The 15,962-nt window shown below is 49.1% G+C and overlaps 1 protein-coding gene across 2 annotated transcripts in view; it reads right to left on the reverse strand.

Moving 5' to 3' along the window:
- GALT (galactose-1-phosphate uridylyltransferase) overlaps positions 1 to 15,962 on the reverse strand; it is a 38,856-nt gene that overhangs the window by 10,483 nt on the left and 12,411 nt on the right. The window contains exon 12 of one of the 2 annotated variants that reach the window (XM_088157358.1): positions 6,916 to 7,592. The exons of the other annotated variant lie outside the window; for it this stretch is intronic. The gene's annotated coding sequence lies outside the window, so the exon portion shown is untranslated. Of the gene's footprint in view, positions 1 to 6,915; positions 7,593 to 15,962 lie in introns of those variants that run through there. 2 annotated transcript variants of the gene reach the window in all.

A 15,962-nucleotide genomic window follows, 5' to 3' on the forward strand; every position in this document is an offset into this window, starting at 1 on the left:
ATGACTATTATCTGAGTGTGTTACCAAGGCAGGTTTACTTTCAGCCTCTCTCCTTGCTTCAAATATCTGCTGCAGTCTCCACATGGCAACAGAGAGCTGGCCTTGCTACCCATTCATTCAGCAGTCTGGGCCAGACATTGCTTGGGTCTCAGGAGAACTGGTCCTGCCAACTGGCTAACCATGTCCTCTCTGCTCAAAGCAGTGCTCCAGTCACTGCAGCCCTTCAGGGATGTGAAAAAAATTCAATCAGATCCAGCAGCTCAATAACACTTTGCCTTGGACTTCAGCAGATGAGCGGCAGGGACCGGAGGGAGCAGTAAGAGATGCAGGAGAGATGAAATGGAGTATTCCTCCTGGTTATATTTCATTTTCGTGCTGTCTCTGCAGCTTCTCATTCAAGTCAGGGAGCAAAGAGACAAATCGTTGAAGACAAGCCACTTTACAAGGGTTTCTATTCCCATTTTGTGGCCTCTGGGGATTATTGTTGCTCTGCCCCCAAGCCTCCTGGAGAACGGCTTGACGTTTGCAAAGGTTGCTCACCTCCTCTGAGTGGAAATGCAACTGTTTGTTCAGCTTCTCAGGGGGCTGGTTATCTTGTTAGATTTGTAAGAGCATTTAACAGGTTGCTTAGCTGCATGCCCTTGAAATATCTAAGGCAGCATTTTTCAAAAGTACCATCAGCATCACACTGGGCTCAAGCTAATTATCCCCATTTCCCAGCAGGACAATTGGCTCAGTCCAGCACACAGTGCTGACCCAGCCACAGGACTGCCTCCACAGGCACATCTGTGCCTGCCTGTCTCAAAGCCTGGGCAGGTACCAGCTGGCCATTCCTGCTTCCCTCCCATCCTCAGTTCCTCTCTGTGCCCAAATGTGGGGGTAGCAAGACAACCACTGTGGAGATGGACACCTGTCCAGAGCAGGACTTCATGTCTCCTGCTGTAGAGGCCCTAACTCCCAGACATAGCCCCACAACATCCCAGGTTTTCAAGGGTGTTCTTGATGTCTCCACACCATTCCCTCTGCCCAGGACAGCAGTGAAGTGGCATGTCAGAGTCCCTCAGGACCACAAGGGAGCTCAAACTTCCCTGTCTGGCAAGTCCCATCCCACAGATTTCCCTTGGGCCATCACAAAAGCTTTCCTTCCCCTCTTTCCTTCTTTGTGCCCATTGGTGCTATCTGCCCTTTCTCCTCAATATCATCCTCAGGAATACTTTCTTTCTTACTCCTCATTATGCTGACTTTTTGTCTGCAAAAGCCACCTCCTTGTATCTGGTAAGTATCCTGCCAGTTCTCCTCATCCCTTCCATACTGAGACCCATGTCCCCTAACATCCAACCCTGCTGATGGTCAGACCAGAGGATGGCAGAGCAGTCTTGTCAAGTTGGGCATGATAGTCCCAGAGGACACCAAGGTGCAGGGGCCATTGCCAAGCTGGGCTCTGTGTCTTGCCTCCCCAGAGGACAAGGCCAGCAGACAGCTCTGGCTGGAGAGCAGGAGAATCCAGGAGACATTACAACCATGTGGGACAGAGGCAGTCACCCCCAGAGCAGCTACTGTCCTCAGTGCAATCCACATGCCATTGCACCCTTGCTAGCAAGATCCAGCTCATTGCACCTCCTGTGCAATTCATAATCGCTTAACAAAGCTGCTGATGTCAAATTAGCCAAACATCAGTAAGCAGGGAATGGTCGTCACATTCATCCTATTAACTGGTGGCTAATTGTCTCATTGTGCCTCCCATGTACTAATTGCTAGCTGTTTCCTATAGCCCACCAGTACCATTTAAGCTTTAGGAAGGATCAAGGCAGCTGATGTGTTTCTCAAGTGCTTTCCATGCCTCTGTACCTACTCTTGGAGTTTCAGCTGCAGTATCGAGGAGCTGGCCTTCCCCATTTTTGCTAATGGCACTAGATGTTCAGAGAGGAGTTTGCAGCTATATAGCTCCATCAGGGGATTACGGGATGGTGTCAGCATCCCCTTGGACAATAGAGCAAAGCCAGGCTCTGGGAGCTGGGGGCAGAGCTAAGGGGCTCCAGGCTAGAAGCAGCCTCCAAGCAGTCAGTGCAGGCAGCAAGGATCTCTTTGCCCAGTGGATTGCAGGTTACTGTGTTTAAAGGGAAGAACAAGGGATACGAACACCCTGCCCTGTGCACAGCTGCTAATCACAAAATCACAGAATGGCCTGAACTGGAAGGACCTTAAAGACCATCTTGTTCCAGCCACCCTGCCAAGGGACAGGGACACCTTCCACCAGACCAGGTTGCTCAGAGCTCCATCCAACCGGACCTTGAAAGTTCCAGGGATGGGGCACCCACAGCTTCTCTGGGCAACCTGTGCCAGTGCCTCATCTCCCTCACAGCAGCCTGGGGCACAGGGCTGGAAATGCATCTCAGCTTTGTTCTGAGTCTGGGAAGTGCTGGAAGGCAAACCCTAGAGAAATTTCACATGCTGTGCCAAACACCAGACATAAAGCACTGCAAACATGCTGTTAGCCAGAGATGTGAAACTTGCCTTCAGGACACTCCAAAATGCAGCTTCAGGCAATGCAGCACAGGCCCACAAGAAGGGCAATGCCCCACAGCCTGATTTTTCTGCCCCACCTTGCCCTCCCCACTACCTTTGCCCATATTTTGTCTGATGACTGATGGACACTCCTGGGTCCTCAAAGTTTAGAAGAGTAGTTTCCTCACCTAGGCCAAGAGTAAGGGTCTCTCCAGGGTGTGCAAATGGTGACACACTGGAAGGAAGAAGCTCTGAGAGAAGGCAGAAAGGGAAGGACTCCTGAGAGCATCCTTGAGCACCAAGGATAATTAAGTGGGCTTCCTGCCAGATTCTCCAGATGTCTAATTAACACAGTAAGACCACTGCTCATCTGGCTGATCCCAGTGCAGAAGGCTCCCCAGCTCAGCCTCAGCTTGCCCTTGTGATGAGATGAAGGCAGCCACTGAGCTGCTGAGCTCTTCCTGCTGGCCTTTCTCCTTTTGCCTGATCTGGGTATCCAGCTGGGGAACAGTGGGATACAAACCTCACCATACAGACGTCAAGGAAGCCACAGAAGATCCAAACCCACTCCTTGGGAGACTCCACCCTCACCTGCTCACTACACTCACTCTGGTTTCCAGAGGAGCCATGAGAACCAACAGCATGCAGGAAACATTGCTGCAGAGCAAACCAATGCTGTCTCACAGAGAAATCTGGTAAATCCTGTCAGTCATGGTATAGCTTGGCATGAAAACATCTTATCTCATCTCCCTGCTCTGAGTCTGCTGCGAGCACACAAGAGCACAAGCAGTGCTGGGGGAAAATTCCTGGCACAGCATGGCTGGTCATGGGGGACTGCCCAGGGCAGGAGAACAGGGATCAAACATTGCAAGCTGCAAAGCTACTAGAGAAGATCAACTTGGCTGCTGCACAAGAAAAGACTGATAACAAGAAAATTAAAAGAAGGTCCAGTACACATTTCCTCCACAGGTACCCAGGAATTTTTGCAATCTGGAGTGCCACTTCTTTCCAAAAGACCACAGAGACCTCATGGATCCATCTGGGTATGATATTTCTTTTCTGACAGAGCAGCTATTGCCAGGCTGTGGGTCCAGAGAGAAAAACAGATCTCTCCTGTGGGAGGAAGGATGGGAGGCATCCTGTGAGGAATCACGGAATCTTTGAGGTCAGGAATGACCTCCAAGATCAGTGAGTGCAACCATCTTGTCAACTAGAGCACAGCACAAAGGGCCATGTCCATTGGTTTCTCAGACACCTCCAAGGATGGTGATTCCACCACTTCCCTGAGCTGTCTGTTCCAATGCTTGACAACCCCTTCCATGAATAAATTAATGAAAACTATACTGTTGACAATTTCTAGAAGAACAGCTCCAGGCTCCCTTCTTACTATGGCTTCAGGAGGTCTCTGAAACCAAACCATTTCCCTGTGTGATGCTGACATTATACTTCTGTTGCTAGAAAGGATTTTGCATAAAGCACTTGGTCCCTGAGCTGACCAAAGAAGCAATGAAACTTTTCTCTGTTCTTCGAGCCAACAGTGCCCACAACCCACACATAAGGTGCCCATCACATACATGTATGGATGGCAAAATCCCCCTCATCAGTGTTTCCTTGAGAAAAAGGAATGACATTGCCATGAGGACACTCATGAAAAAGAATCAAAATTAGATAAAGAGCCAAGAGATGAATCCTGTGCAGGAAACATAGGGACTGGATAAAAATAGCCTTTCGGAGGCTCAGCATGGGCACATTCATCCTCACAGAAAAAGACCTTTGAAAGGCCAGCTGGGTAAAACTGCAGAGCAAGGAAGAAAAGGGGGCAGATTTCACATATTGAAGGCTTGTTCAACTAAGTAATTTTAAAAGACCACAGCCTCTGGCAAGTAAAATGTAAATACACAATAATACAACTGGAAAAGAATATGAAGATCAATTTGCCATTACCATAAAAATGAACAGCCCCTCCTTCAAGGATCCCTCAGGGTCTCTGTTTCAGGAGCAGCAGAGTCTGCAGAGCCATGAGCTCCCAGAATCACAGAATTCCAGAATGTTGGAAGGTACCGCAGAGGGCCACCTGGTCCCACCACCCTGACAGACAGCTCTTGAGTACCACCAGTGAGGGAGACTCCACAACTTCTCTGGAGAATCTGTTCCAGTGTGTGGTCACCTGCCCAGTAAAGAAATTCTTCCTCATATTCAGAGGGAACTCCTGTGCATCAGTTTCTGCCCTTTGCCTCGTGCCCTATTGCACGAAAACACTGAGCAGAGCCTGGTCCATCCTCTCACGCCCTTCAGATACTTGCATACATTGATGAGGACCCCTCTCAGTCATCTCCTCTCCAGGCTGAACAGGCCCAGCTCCCTCAGCCTTTCCTCATGAGAGAGATGCTCCAGTCCCTCAATCATCTCCATAGTCCTCTGCTGGATCACTCCAGGAGCAGCTTCTCCTGTACTAAGCCCAGATCTGAAAACAGCACTCCAAATACACATCAATAGGGCTGAGTCGAGAGGCAGATTCACCCCTCTAACCTGCTGCAATTCTCTTCCTAATGCACCCCAGGACACCATTGGCCCTCCTGGCCACAAGGGCACTGCTGGCTCATGGACAGCTTGTTGTCCAGCAGGAGGCCCAGGTGCTTATCCTTCTGCTTTCCAGATGGTCAGCCCTCATTCCGTGCTGGTGCAAGGGGTTAATCCTCCCCAGATGCAGGAGATGATCAGTTGAGGACAAGCCCACAGCAGAATAAAGCAAAGGACCATTACTATTCAAACACACTGCAAGCAGGTTTGGAAGGGTTCCCATCCTGCAAGTTTTCTATGGCTGATCTCTAAACAAGCCTGAAGATAAGCAGCAAAACAACCCCTAAAGGAGCTGAGGTGGTGACAGAAGAGCAGGGAGGTTTTCTCTCAGTTTGAAATGGACAAACAGGGTGGGATGCACAGCCAGTTTCTCAGCAGAGGGGCACAGCCCTTCAGGCAGGGAGCACAGGCACCTGCACTGCTCAGTCTGTGCATGAATGAATTAGGGAAGGGTGCAGACACTGAGGTGGCATCTTCTGCCAGCACCACATATTTAGGGTAACCTGATTTCTAAAAGCTGCCAAAAGACCTGCCAAAACTCCTTATCAATGAGATGACAAATGAGATACGAGATTGATTTACACAATGGAAATAAATTGTTTGGGGCACTGCCTAAGATCAGGAGCTAAGTGCTGCAGCTCCGGAGAGTGGAACTAGTTGTCAAGAGAAAATAGCAAAATACCAACATCACCATGTAAACAATGTCAATCTGTATTCATGGACAGTGTACATGCTCCTGCTCTCCCAGATTCCCAAATGGACACAATCCAAGGTCTAGGAAAGGTTCTGTACCAGGAGGAATTGCTCAAGTGGGACACTGTGTACAGCCAGGGAAAATAATAGTCCTTAAAGGCATGAAGAAGGTGCAGAGGGAATACATATATTCTTCACTATCTCTTGGTACAAGGAGTGGCCAGCAACTGAGCTTGCCATGCTCCAGCAATCCCAGACCTTGTGGTAGCCTGCAATATTATTTGGGAGAGGGAACAGGCATTACTGGGCATGTGCTATTGGAAGAACCCAGGCAGTTTGTCTTCCCTCCCAGATGGATCTGTGGTCCAGCTTGGCTCTGATGTGTTGAAAATGGGCCTTTAACAGTGCCTCTCTTTCTTTGCAAAAATAACTGTACCTTGGAGGCCAGTGCAGGAGGACCAGTGCACTCCAGCATTCATCTCCCTACCTTCAAAGGGAAGGGATGCCTGATTTTCCCAGAGCTTGTGGTCCTCCTGCTTGCCCTGGGGCAGACAGCGTGATAACGTGCTGAAAACCCAGAATCCATGCCCTTCTCTGCAGGGATTTTACTCCACACATCCAATGGGCATTCAAGAAGCTGCACAAGCACCTCCCTGGCCCCATCCCAGTCAAACTGAGTGTCCCCCCCGTCCCAGCATCATCCTCTACATCACCCAACACTCTGTAGCTGAGACCTGCTGCAGGCACATGGCAAGTGCCCCATTTTTCCATCCCTGTGAGGTAGGCAAGGCTTTGGATTTTGGAGGTAATGAGCTCACAATGACAAGCTGAAGCAAGATTTCTGGCTGGTGTAGCTAGCCCAAACACTCCATTAAAATGAATCCACTCCCAGTTCCAGCACTGGGCAGCTCACAGCAGGATCGTTGGTCATGCCTGCAAAGGAACTTGTGCCAGTTTTGCCTGGACAGTAATGCCTGGATCAAAGGAGCTTGTGAAAGAAATTAAAAGCAGTGTAGATAGGTTCTCTGTGCCTGCCTATGTGCCTGTGTTATAAATACACACAAAAAATGTTAGCTTTTAGGCTTAAATTCCACCTTCTAAATGAGCTATTATTTCAGCACAGCCAAGCAGTCAGACTAGATTCTTGCTTTTGTATTTTCATGATTAAAGACAATCTGGCATCTCAGATGCTTCTGATGCAGTCCAGAGCTCTTTTCTGTACCTAACCAGCCACAGTCCCCATACCTCAGCCCTAATATGGAGAAGTGAGAGTCTTCAGCTATTGATCAGGGAGTCCATAACCTTTCCTGAGAGGTGGTCACCATCCTCAGAGAGCAGCTGGGGCTTTGTCAGGACATCTGTGGTGTTGGAGGCGTGGAGACCATTCTTTGCAGTGTGGCCAGGAATAGCGCTCATGCACTTTCCAGCCCAGCATATCTCTCTCAAATTAGGGCTCCTCTCCTTCAGACTAGGTGTTAAAATTGGTAGAAACACAGCAGAAATCCCTGCGATGCTGCTTCTCAAGGAAACAGGATGATTCTGAAGTTTACTCTCTTAAGCCCAGGATGAGGCATTTCTGGGGTGGATCCCACTCTCTTTTCAGGGGAGGGAGCCCTGAGGACACAGGATTGAGAAACTGCCTCCACCAGGCATCTGTCCATGTGCTGCAGCTCCTGGCCTTGCTGTGCCCCATAGCCAATCTGATGATGAGGATGATGATGGTGAGGCTCAGCACTGTGCATTGCTCAGCTCCTTCCCGAGTCTCAGCTCAAATAACCTGCAAGCAGATGCCACAAAGATCTTCAGAGAATCACCTGTATTGGGGAAAGCAATGACAAAATTCAGCCCTGAGGATCCAACCTTGCACATCACTTGAGCTCCAGCTTTCTTATCTTTTCTACCAGGAGCTAAACCCAGCTGTGACACAGACCAGAGATGCAGCTGGCAGAATCAGACCCTGACAGCAGGCCACATCCATGCAGGGTGTGCAGAAGGTTTCATCTGAACACAAGCCCCTGGCTCTGTGCTTCAAGGTCATTGGCAGGGCAAATAGTTACTCACCACATCTTTTGGAGTAGAAATGTAAGAAGGGTCAAGACAGGTGACAACAGCCCAACTGCTGCAGAAAAACATCCTACAAACCAGTCCCTGCACACAAGGTGCTGCAGGAGGCTGGTCTACACCTGCCAACACTGACAGAAAGGTTACGGTTGAGCAGGGCTCTGGGATCCCATTGGGAAATGGTTTTCCCCAGGAAATCCTTGAGATGAGCTGCTGCAGTCCACTCTGGGTCTTTTTGAGTGGCAGCCATGGATGATGCTAGAACAGCACCACTGAAAGAGAAGCTGAGCCAAAGGCACATGGGGAGGCTGCAGAAAAACTAAACCTGCTCTGTTTTGAGGTAGATAAAACAGCAATCAGGAAGGGGAAATATTCCCAGAGCCACTCCAAAGCAGGCAGGCTGTAAATGCATCTGCTACTAATGTCATCAATAGCAAGGTGCTACAAAGAGGGGAAAGCCCCTGTCCCAAAATTTCCAGGCACTGCAAAGGAGGACGTCTCCCCACTGGAGGGATTGCTGCTTCACTCCAGATACACAGTGCTGGAAGCAAGAGCAGGATCCAGCCCTGCAGCCCATTTAATATCAAAAAGAAACATCTGCTCCTTTGATATTAAAAAAAAAAAAGCAAAAAAAAAAAAGCCAACCAAAAAAACCCCCCAAACCAATAAAAAAAGAAACAAGCCTCAGATAACAGCCTGAGTGGCTTCTTGAAGATTTGGATTTCTTTCCCCTTTTTACAAATGGTAATTTCAGGCTGATGAAAGGAGAGTAACGTGACACAGTGACAACAAAAGCTGTCTGCACAGAGGGAAAACAGCTGATGCCCAGAAATGAGGGGTGCTGCTCCAAGCCTTCCCCACTTACTGATACCACACCATCACCCTGGGCCTCAGTTTCCCCCTGTGAAAAAGGATTTTCATTTCTGAAAAAACAGGATCAGGCAAAGAGGTGGTTTGGCAGCTGCTTTTTAATGTCCCTTCAGCTCTCAGAGGACGTTTCACAAGGCAAAGCTTCCTTCTTGGCACTTTTTTAGCTTCAGGAAAAGCCTCTAGCCTCACCCCTTGGCAGGGATATTTCTCCTTTATCCTGCCCTTCAAGTCAGACAGATGATTTTGGCAGAGATTCTGATCCTTAGGAGTCAGAGTGCAGCCCACCAATTCACTTTGACCACCCCATTGTGCAGGGATTGGCAACAGCCCTCCATCCCCATGTCCCTGTCCTGCTCCCAAGAGACACCCACCCTCTGCTACCAAAACTGAGCATCAGAAACGCTGCAGCTTGTTTTCATGTCCTTGGGCTGGTTTGTTTTTCCACTGGATATTTTTATTCTTGCCCTGATCCCAGTCATACTGGGGATTTAAAGTTTCAGCCAAAGCAATAAGAAGTAAAGAGCAAAGAAAGTGAATTGAGATCCAGAGCATTTCAATAAATTAAAAGGAAAAAAAATTAAAGGATAAAAAAAAAAAAAAAAAGACATAGCCCGGCACAGAGGAAGCAAAGCAATCAGAGCAAAAGCTGTCAGCTTTGCCAGTTCCCCTTTGTTCGCAGATCAAATTCACTGCCTCTCTCGTCCAAAACTAACAACTCCTAAGTCTCCCTCATGCTCCCTGGGGAGGTGTTTTCTATATTGGAAACAAATCTATTTTGACACTCCTGATGCTGTTTTACCCAAATTGCCCTCTCTCAAGCTGCTTCTCTCGTTTCCCATTTGTACCACACCACGCTCCTGGTTCAAGCCCAGTGCCAGGCAGTGCTGGCATCAATCTGGGTTTGCACTGACCTGGACAGAGGTTACTCCAAGGTTCCCTACCACCAGGTCCCTCTCCTACCCATCCTCTGCCCTTAGGAGAAATTTGGCCCAAGCCAAAGCTTATTTGGCTACTGAGTCCTGGATTGTGCACAGGGAAGGGTCTTGGTGCTGAATTCCAGACAGCAATCTCTGTCCTTTGTCAAATGTCCTTTCCCTGCAGCACCCCAAGACTCAGGCAAACCTGACTCTTCCCTGATGGGGTTTGGTCCCCAGACAAGGGAAAGAAATTAAAAGGCTTTGCAAGCAATAGGATGGAAGAAGTCCTGAAAAATTCGTGTTGGCTGCAAACAGCTCAGGGCAACTTCACAATTAAATATCTGACTAATTCTTACAAGAATTCCAGGCTGGAATTTCAGGCGGTCCTGCCCTATGTGTGCACCTGAAAGGGATGATCTCCACTCTGGGAAGAAAGCCTTTAAAGCAATCTTGCTGCAGCAGTGACCTCCCTGTGCCAAGACAAGAAGTTTTCAGGTCATCAGTAGGAACGGTCATGTAGGATTGTCCTCTGTATGCAGTTAAGGGATTTAAGAGATGTTCCTCATGTACTTGAGGTGTCAGTGGTACTGAATTATGCATGCTCTGGGGCTCGGGTAGGATCATACCTGGCTAGGCTGTAAGAACACAGCAAGATAAAGCTCGGCAGATTTTCCTGGCCCAGCTGAGGACACAACAGCAAGAGCCCTTGTGATGGAGGCTCCCATCACCACCAGACACTGACCAATCAACCTGTCCAGCCACACAGCATTTATCCTATGCTAACCCACATAAATTAATTTGTTGGCTGTTATTTACCTGTTACACTCTGAGTTGCTGTGCAGTTTTTGATACACACACCAACAAGCTTTTCTCCTGCACACAGCACCCCCCCCAGATGGTTGTCTTTTGCAGGTGCTGAACTCATCCCCCAGAGAATTAGGATTCTTCTGACTTGTTGCAGGCCCAGCCTTGCTAACCCACTGCCCAGACTGGTCTTCACTGTGTCCCAAAGCTATGGGGTTTCGACCTGCCCCCTTGCCCCAGGAACATTTTACATCTGATCTGGTTTCACCAGTGTCCTGCAAGGGTGTGGATCTCCCCCACCACCTCCTACAGTCTTTTGTAGAGATCTGCTCAGCGCCAGTAAGGCTGAGGCAGAGACTGTAATAAGGAGAAAATTAAATCATGAGACACTAATAATTATCAGCATCCCAATTAGCTGACAGTGATGGCAGCCAGCCACCAAGAGCTGGGGGAGGAGGGCCAGCATCCCTGCAGCCTCTGTGCCTCAATGGCCATGGAGCTCAACTTCACCCTGCACAGACCCATCCCTCTCTGTGGGCAGCCATGGGGACACACATGAGGACAACCTTCTCTCCTTTTCCTGGCTTTGAGACAGCATTTCCCAGCTGCAATTGCTGGACTGGAGTTGTGGAAACCCACGACACCTTGTCTGCTTGCGAGCTGTACTCTCCTGGTGAGTTGCTAAGAGCTAAGGGATAAGGAGGAGGCAGAGAAGCCAGTTTAATATCATTTTCCTTGTTATTATCTATCAGCTTTTCCCCAGCAATTTGCTCAAACTTGTGTAAAACTCCTTGCCAAACAAGCCTCTGCCCAAATAGACCTTCATGTCTGCAGGACTCTATTTATAACCGAGATCCCATTTAGCAGATAAGCCAAGGGAATTCAAGCAGGATTTAAGCTAAGCAGTTATCTGTGACCAGCGGCCACAGTGTGCATAGCGTCAGATTTACTGGGGATGTGAAAGGTGGAGGGACAGGAGAGCAAACAGCCTCTGGAGCAGCCAGCCAGAACCCAGAGGGATGCAATCACTGCTGGCACGGGCACTGCTCACAGAGACTTTGTGAGCAGCCAAAGATCAGCGAGCAAACCCCTTTCCCTGGGATCTGGAGAGCCCCCTGCACACCCTAGGATCCTGCAGGTACCAGCACCAATTCTCCTCCCCCAGCCTCACACCACTTCCCAGGCATGCATTGCTGGCAAGGGTTTCACTTGTCTTCCCAGATAGATATTACAGCCTAAGATGATGCACTTAACAGGGTTGTGAAATCTGCCATAAAGTTTACTGCCCTACATCAATATAATGCCCTGCAAAGTTAATACGGAGGTACCTATTTTATAACAAGGACAAATAAAAACATATCCCATTAGCCCACGGCATTAGGAGCTGCATTTCTGATGGCCAGATACTGCAATGAAATGGGTGGAGAATATTAATATGAGTATTATGGAGCTAGGCACAAGTACACACACACACACATATATATACCTATATAAAAATGAGAAACTATTGAATTTGCTCAGATGTTCTGTAGTGTTTGGAGGGCTTCATTTCTACGTTGGAGGAGAGATTGGCTGCAGATCCAAAGACATTTCTCTGCTATTACACCATGTCAATTTTTCATCATCTCAGAGGCCCTTGTCATAGAAAAAATGGATCAGTTTAAATTGATCCAAGATCAGAGTTAAACACCTGGACATAAATGTGGCAGAGAGTAAAAAGCAAAGAGGAACCAGTTATTTCCCACACAAAGCAGTGGCATTGGGATCAGTCATTCAAGATGGAGAATCTGGGAATACCTCTGGCCTCTCTAAGGAAGTAGGTGGTTCCCAGAATTAAAACTCCCTCAGTGCCTGCGGGTATTTCCATGCTGAAGGGCAGTGAGATGGAGCAGTGTTCCCCTCAGCTGTTCTGTACTGGTGCCCCTGGGGTGCAGCTGGGAGACCAACCATCCCTGGGATGAAATGGGGCTGCAAACCCAGCAGTGCCAAGCTAGACCCAACCCTTGCAGTCCCAGCCCCTCACCAACACCCAGACAGGCTCCAGCCGAGCAGAACCTGTCTGCATGTCCTCAGGTCTCCTCTCCCCCTCCTCTGGACACCCTGGCCAAATATTTTGACAGGCACATTCCTGATTTCTCCAATTCCAGCCCCAGCATGTTCCTCTGGTTCAGCTTGGCTGCAGCTCTTGGTAGAACTAGTGAATTTTTACAGGATCTGTCCCAGTGCCTTCCCCAGACGACAATAGCTGTCCCAACAGCCACCTGGAAGGGAGTGGGTGACAACCATGGCACTGCTTCTCACCCCCAGAAAGTGGACAAGTGCACTCCAGCTTCCCAGTCCACCCATGTTTCTCTTTGTCCAGGTACGCCCACAGCATCATCCCTGTCTCAGATCATTTCTCTCCCTCCAGACATCCTCCCTTCAAAACCAGAATTGATACAGATATTACATTGGTTTGGTCCTATTGTAAAGTGCTGAAAGATGTGCGATAAAAAGCATTAAATGCAGTCAAAGAGTGGAAAGACTGTGTCAACTAGACTTGCAGGAGTGATAAGAGGTTTTGCTTGTTTTCCATCCTTATGAAAGTCTGCATATGGCACAGTCTGGAGAGCACAAAAAGGGGAACAAGAACCAAACCGTGCCTGTGTCCAGCCTGTCAAATATGAAAAGAAAGTCTCATGATGTGGTGAGCCCCCACTGGAAGCCCAAGAGATGGATAACATCAACCTGCAGCTGAATAAAACATTAAAATCCTCCGATAAGAAAAGGCTGCAAGGAGCTACTTATACAGCACTACCACCTGCTGGGTACCTCGGGAAGGATCCTCAGACACTGCCACCCTGCCAGGCAAGGTCACACCAAAAAGTGTCAGGGACCCCACAAAAGCAGCTGCCTACCTCTCTGGCACGTATCTCAATGCAAGTAGAGCAGTCTCACACTGGCAGCCTGCAAGCACCAGGAGTTTAAAGCATGTGTGAAGCCAATCTCTTTTGTCAATGCACGAATCTCAGGCAAAATAACAGGCAGCTGGTGGAGGATGGGATTAATAAAGAGTTAAAGAAAGGTAAAATAATTAGGGTCCTGCTCATGGGGCATATGGAGAATGGGGCTTGTCAGAGCAGCTTGCTCTAATTTTTCATGGAGATTACGAATTTTAGTGGAGAGAGATAATAGCGTTGCTGTAACGTACTCAGGCTCTTGTAAGCCATTTGATCTGCCCCTGCCTGACACTCTGATTAATAAACCAGAGCGATAGCGAATCGACATGCCACACGAGATGTGCAGAAAAGCAGCAAATGAGGACAGCCAAATGGGATTAAAAAAAGGGAACAACCTCCAAGAGAGCATCTCCTGGGGCATCCCCAACTCCCACCCCTCTCATATGCACATGGGATGCAGGAGAGAAGAGGTAGCCCCCCCGGGCTCGGAGAGAGTGTGGGCTGCACTGGCCAAGTGGGCTCCTGGTTGGGGCACCAGCTCTGCAGAATATCTGGGTGCTGCCCCATGGGATGTCCAGCTCAGCCCTTGGGCTGTTAGAGCTGAAAAGCTTTTTGCAGCCCTGGGTGTAAGGCAGGATCATGCCAGCACAGAGGTACACTGTGTTTCCTCAGCCCCAGTGAATGTGCATTTCCAGGATCTGGGGCTGGGGAACGTGTCCATGGGACATTCTCCCAGGAAGAGAACTGTGGATCACACCCAGCAGATCTCCATCCCTGCTGCGCCTTCACAAATCCAAATCCTGCCTCGAAGGTCCTCAAGCATAACTAGAAGTGCTTGTTGCTAATTAAAGTTTTACACTAAGGCCTCCTTCCTTGGGAAGTAACACAGAGCATGATAAAGGTATGAGAGATGCTAAAGTGTTGATAAGGAGCAATTGGGGAGTGCTGTGCTGGAGATCTGGGTTGTACCAGCTGAGCTCCCCTTCCTTGCTGCCGTGCAGCACTGGACTCCTCTCACCAGCAGCCCCAGAGACCCACCACACCAGAGATGCCCCCACCACCTTGGTGATTATGCCCCAGGTTCTGGCACCAAATTTGCCACACCACTCCAAGCATCCTTCCCAGACCACTGGAGAAATCCCAAAACCAAGCCCTGACCCTCTGCAGCTCACATGGCCCCTCTGCTCCTGCCCTTTCTTTTGAGAAGGGCCATACACTTTGGGCAGAAATGCTTTTTCATCCAGAAAATGCCAGTTCATCAAAACACTTCCTAAGAAAAGGTCACTTCAAACAAATTTCTCTTTCCTAAAACCTTCGGGGAAAAAAAAAGAAAGAATGAAAAAAAGAAAAAGACATGCAACATTTTAGCTATCCTGTTTCAACAGCTTTAAATGAAAAATAAATCTTTTCTCCGTCACCCCACCCAGGTGCCAAATGATTTCATTTGGAAATGCAAGATCATTATCTTCCTTTAAAAAAAAATCAAATAGAAAAGGGTGAAATCAAATGAAAACCTCTGGAAAAAGTTAAAATGAAACACTCCACTGAGCCCAATGCAGCAAGTGGGAGTTGGGCTGCATTCTGCCAGGTTCCCTGGTGTGGCTTTCATCCCAGTTCGGGGCAGGACAGGATTCTCAAGCCCTTAACAAGAATTCCAGGACAGTGGAGAAGGCTCCCACGACCCACACTAGGCTTTGCAGGACACAGTGACACAGCCAAACATCTCACAACCCATGAGCTTGGCAGGAGCAGAGACCCCACACCTCGTGACATGTCCAAGCAGCAGAGTTTTGGAGGCAGAAAGTGGCAATGGGGCTGAGGGACCCCAAGGGGCTGGGTGTCTGTGGGATGCAGCACAGCCCCAGTACTGGAATGGGAAGCAGGGGGCTGGTGTTTCCCTTACAGCCTCCCCACACGTGCTTGAAGTCCCCCAGCAGCCTCCCCAGCCCTCAGCTGTTACAGTTTAGGCTGCATGGGGAGCGGGAATGCCAGCAATCAGGCATCCAGAAGGGAATCCAGGCCCTGTTCAATATTGAAAGAAGAAGGGCTTTGAAAGGAGTACGCTCATTTCCCTGTTTCGTCCTTTGCCAAGAAAACCGGGGGGATGGAGGAAGGGGCGAAGGGGTGGGGGGAAACAGTGGAAAAAATGTCTTGGCTTGGCCCTCTCTGCCTTTTATCTCATGGGCAGCCTGCCGAGACAGGGTCTTCCCCCTGCTGAGCCCGCTGGCAGATCAAATGAGAGGAGAGAAGAGTTATAACCCCCCTGACTGTGGCCCCCTCCCTTCAAGGGAAAGGAGAGGAGGAAAAAGCAAATGGCCCAGTGATGCCAACAGTTCACACCCCAGCTGGATGGGAAACATCATGAAAAGTCAGCTCCTCGGCATCCATGGGGGGGCCAGGAGATATTCTCCCCAACCAGCAAAGGGAAGTCCAGAGAGATCCAGATGTGGTTGGAGCATGGACTGTGTCCCCATGGAGGGGACAGCACTGCTCCATGGCCTTGAGCCAAGGGGGAAGGTCACCAGTGGTCCTGGCAAGTATCTCCCACAGGGTTCCCACTGTGCCTGTTCCTCCATCGTGCCAGACCTTTCAG

This window comes from Sturnus vulgaris, chromosome Z (assembly GCF_052056855.1).
Source record: "Sturnus vulgaris isolate bStuVul1 chromosome Z, bStuVul1.hap1, whole genome shotgun sequence".
Lineage (NCBI taxonomy): Eukaryota > Metazoa > Chordata > Aves > Passeriformes > Sturnidae > Sturnus > Sturnus vulgaris.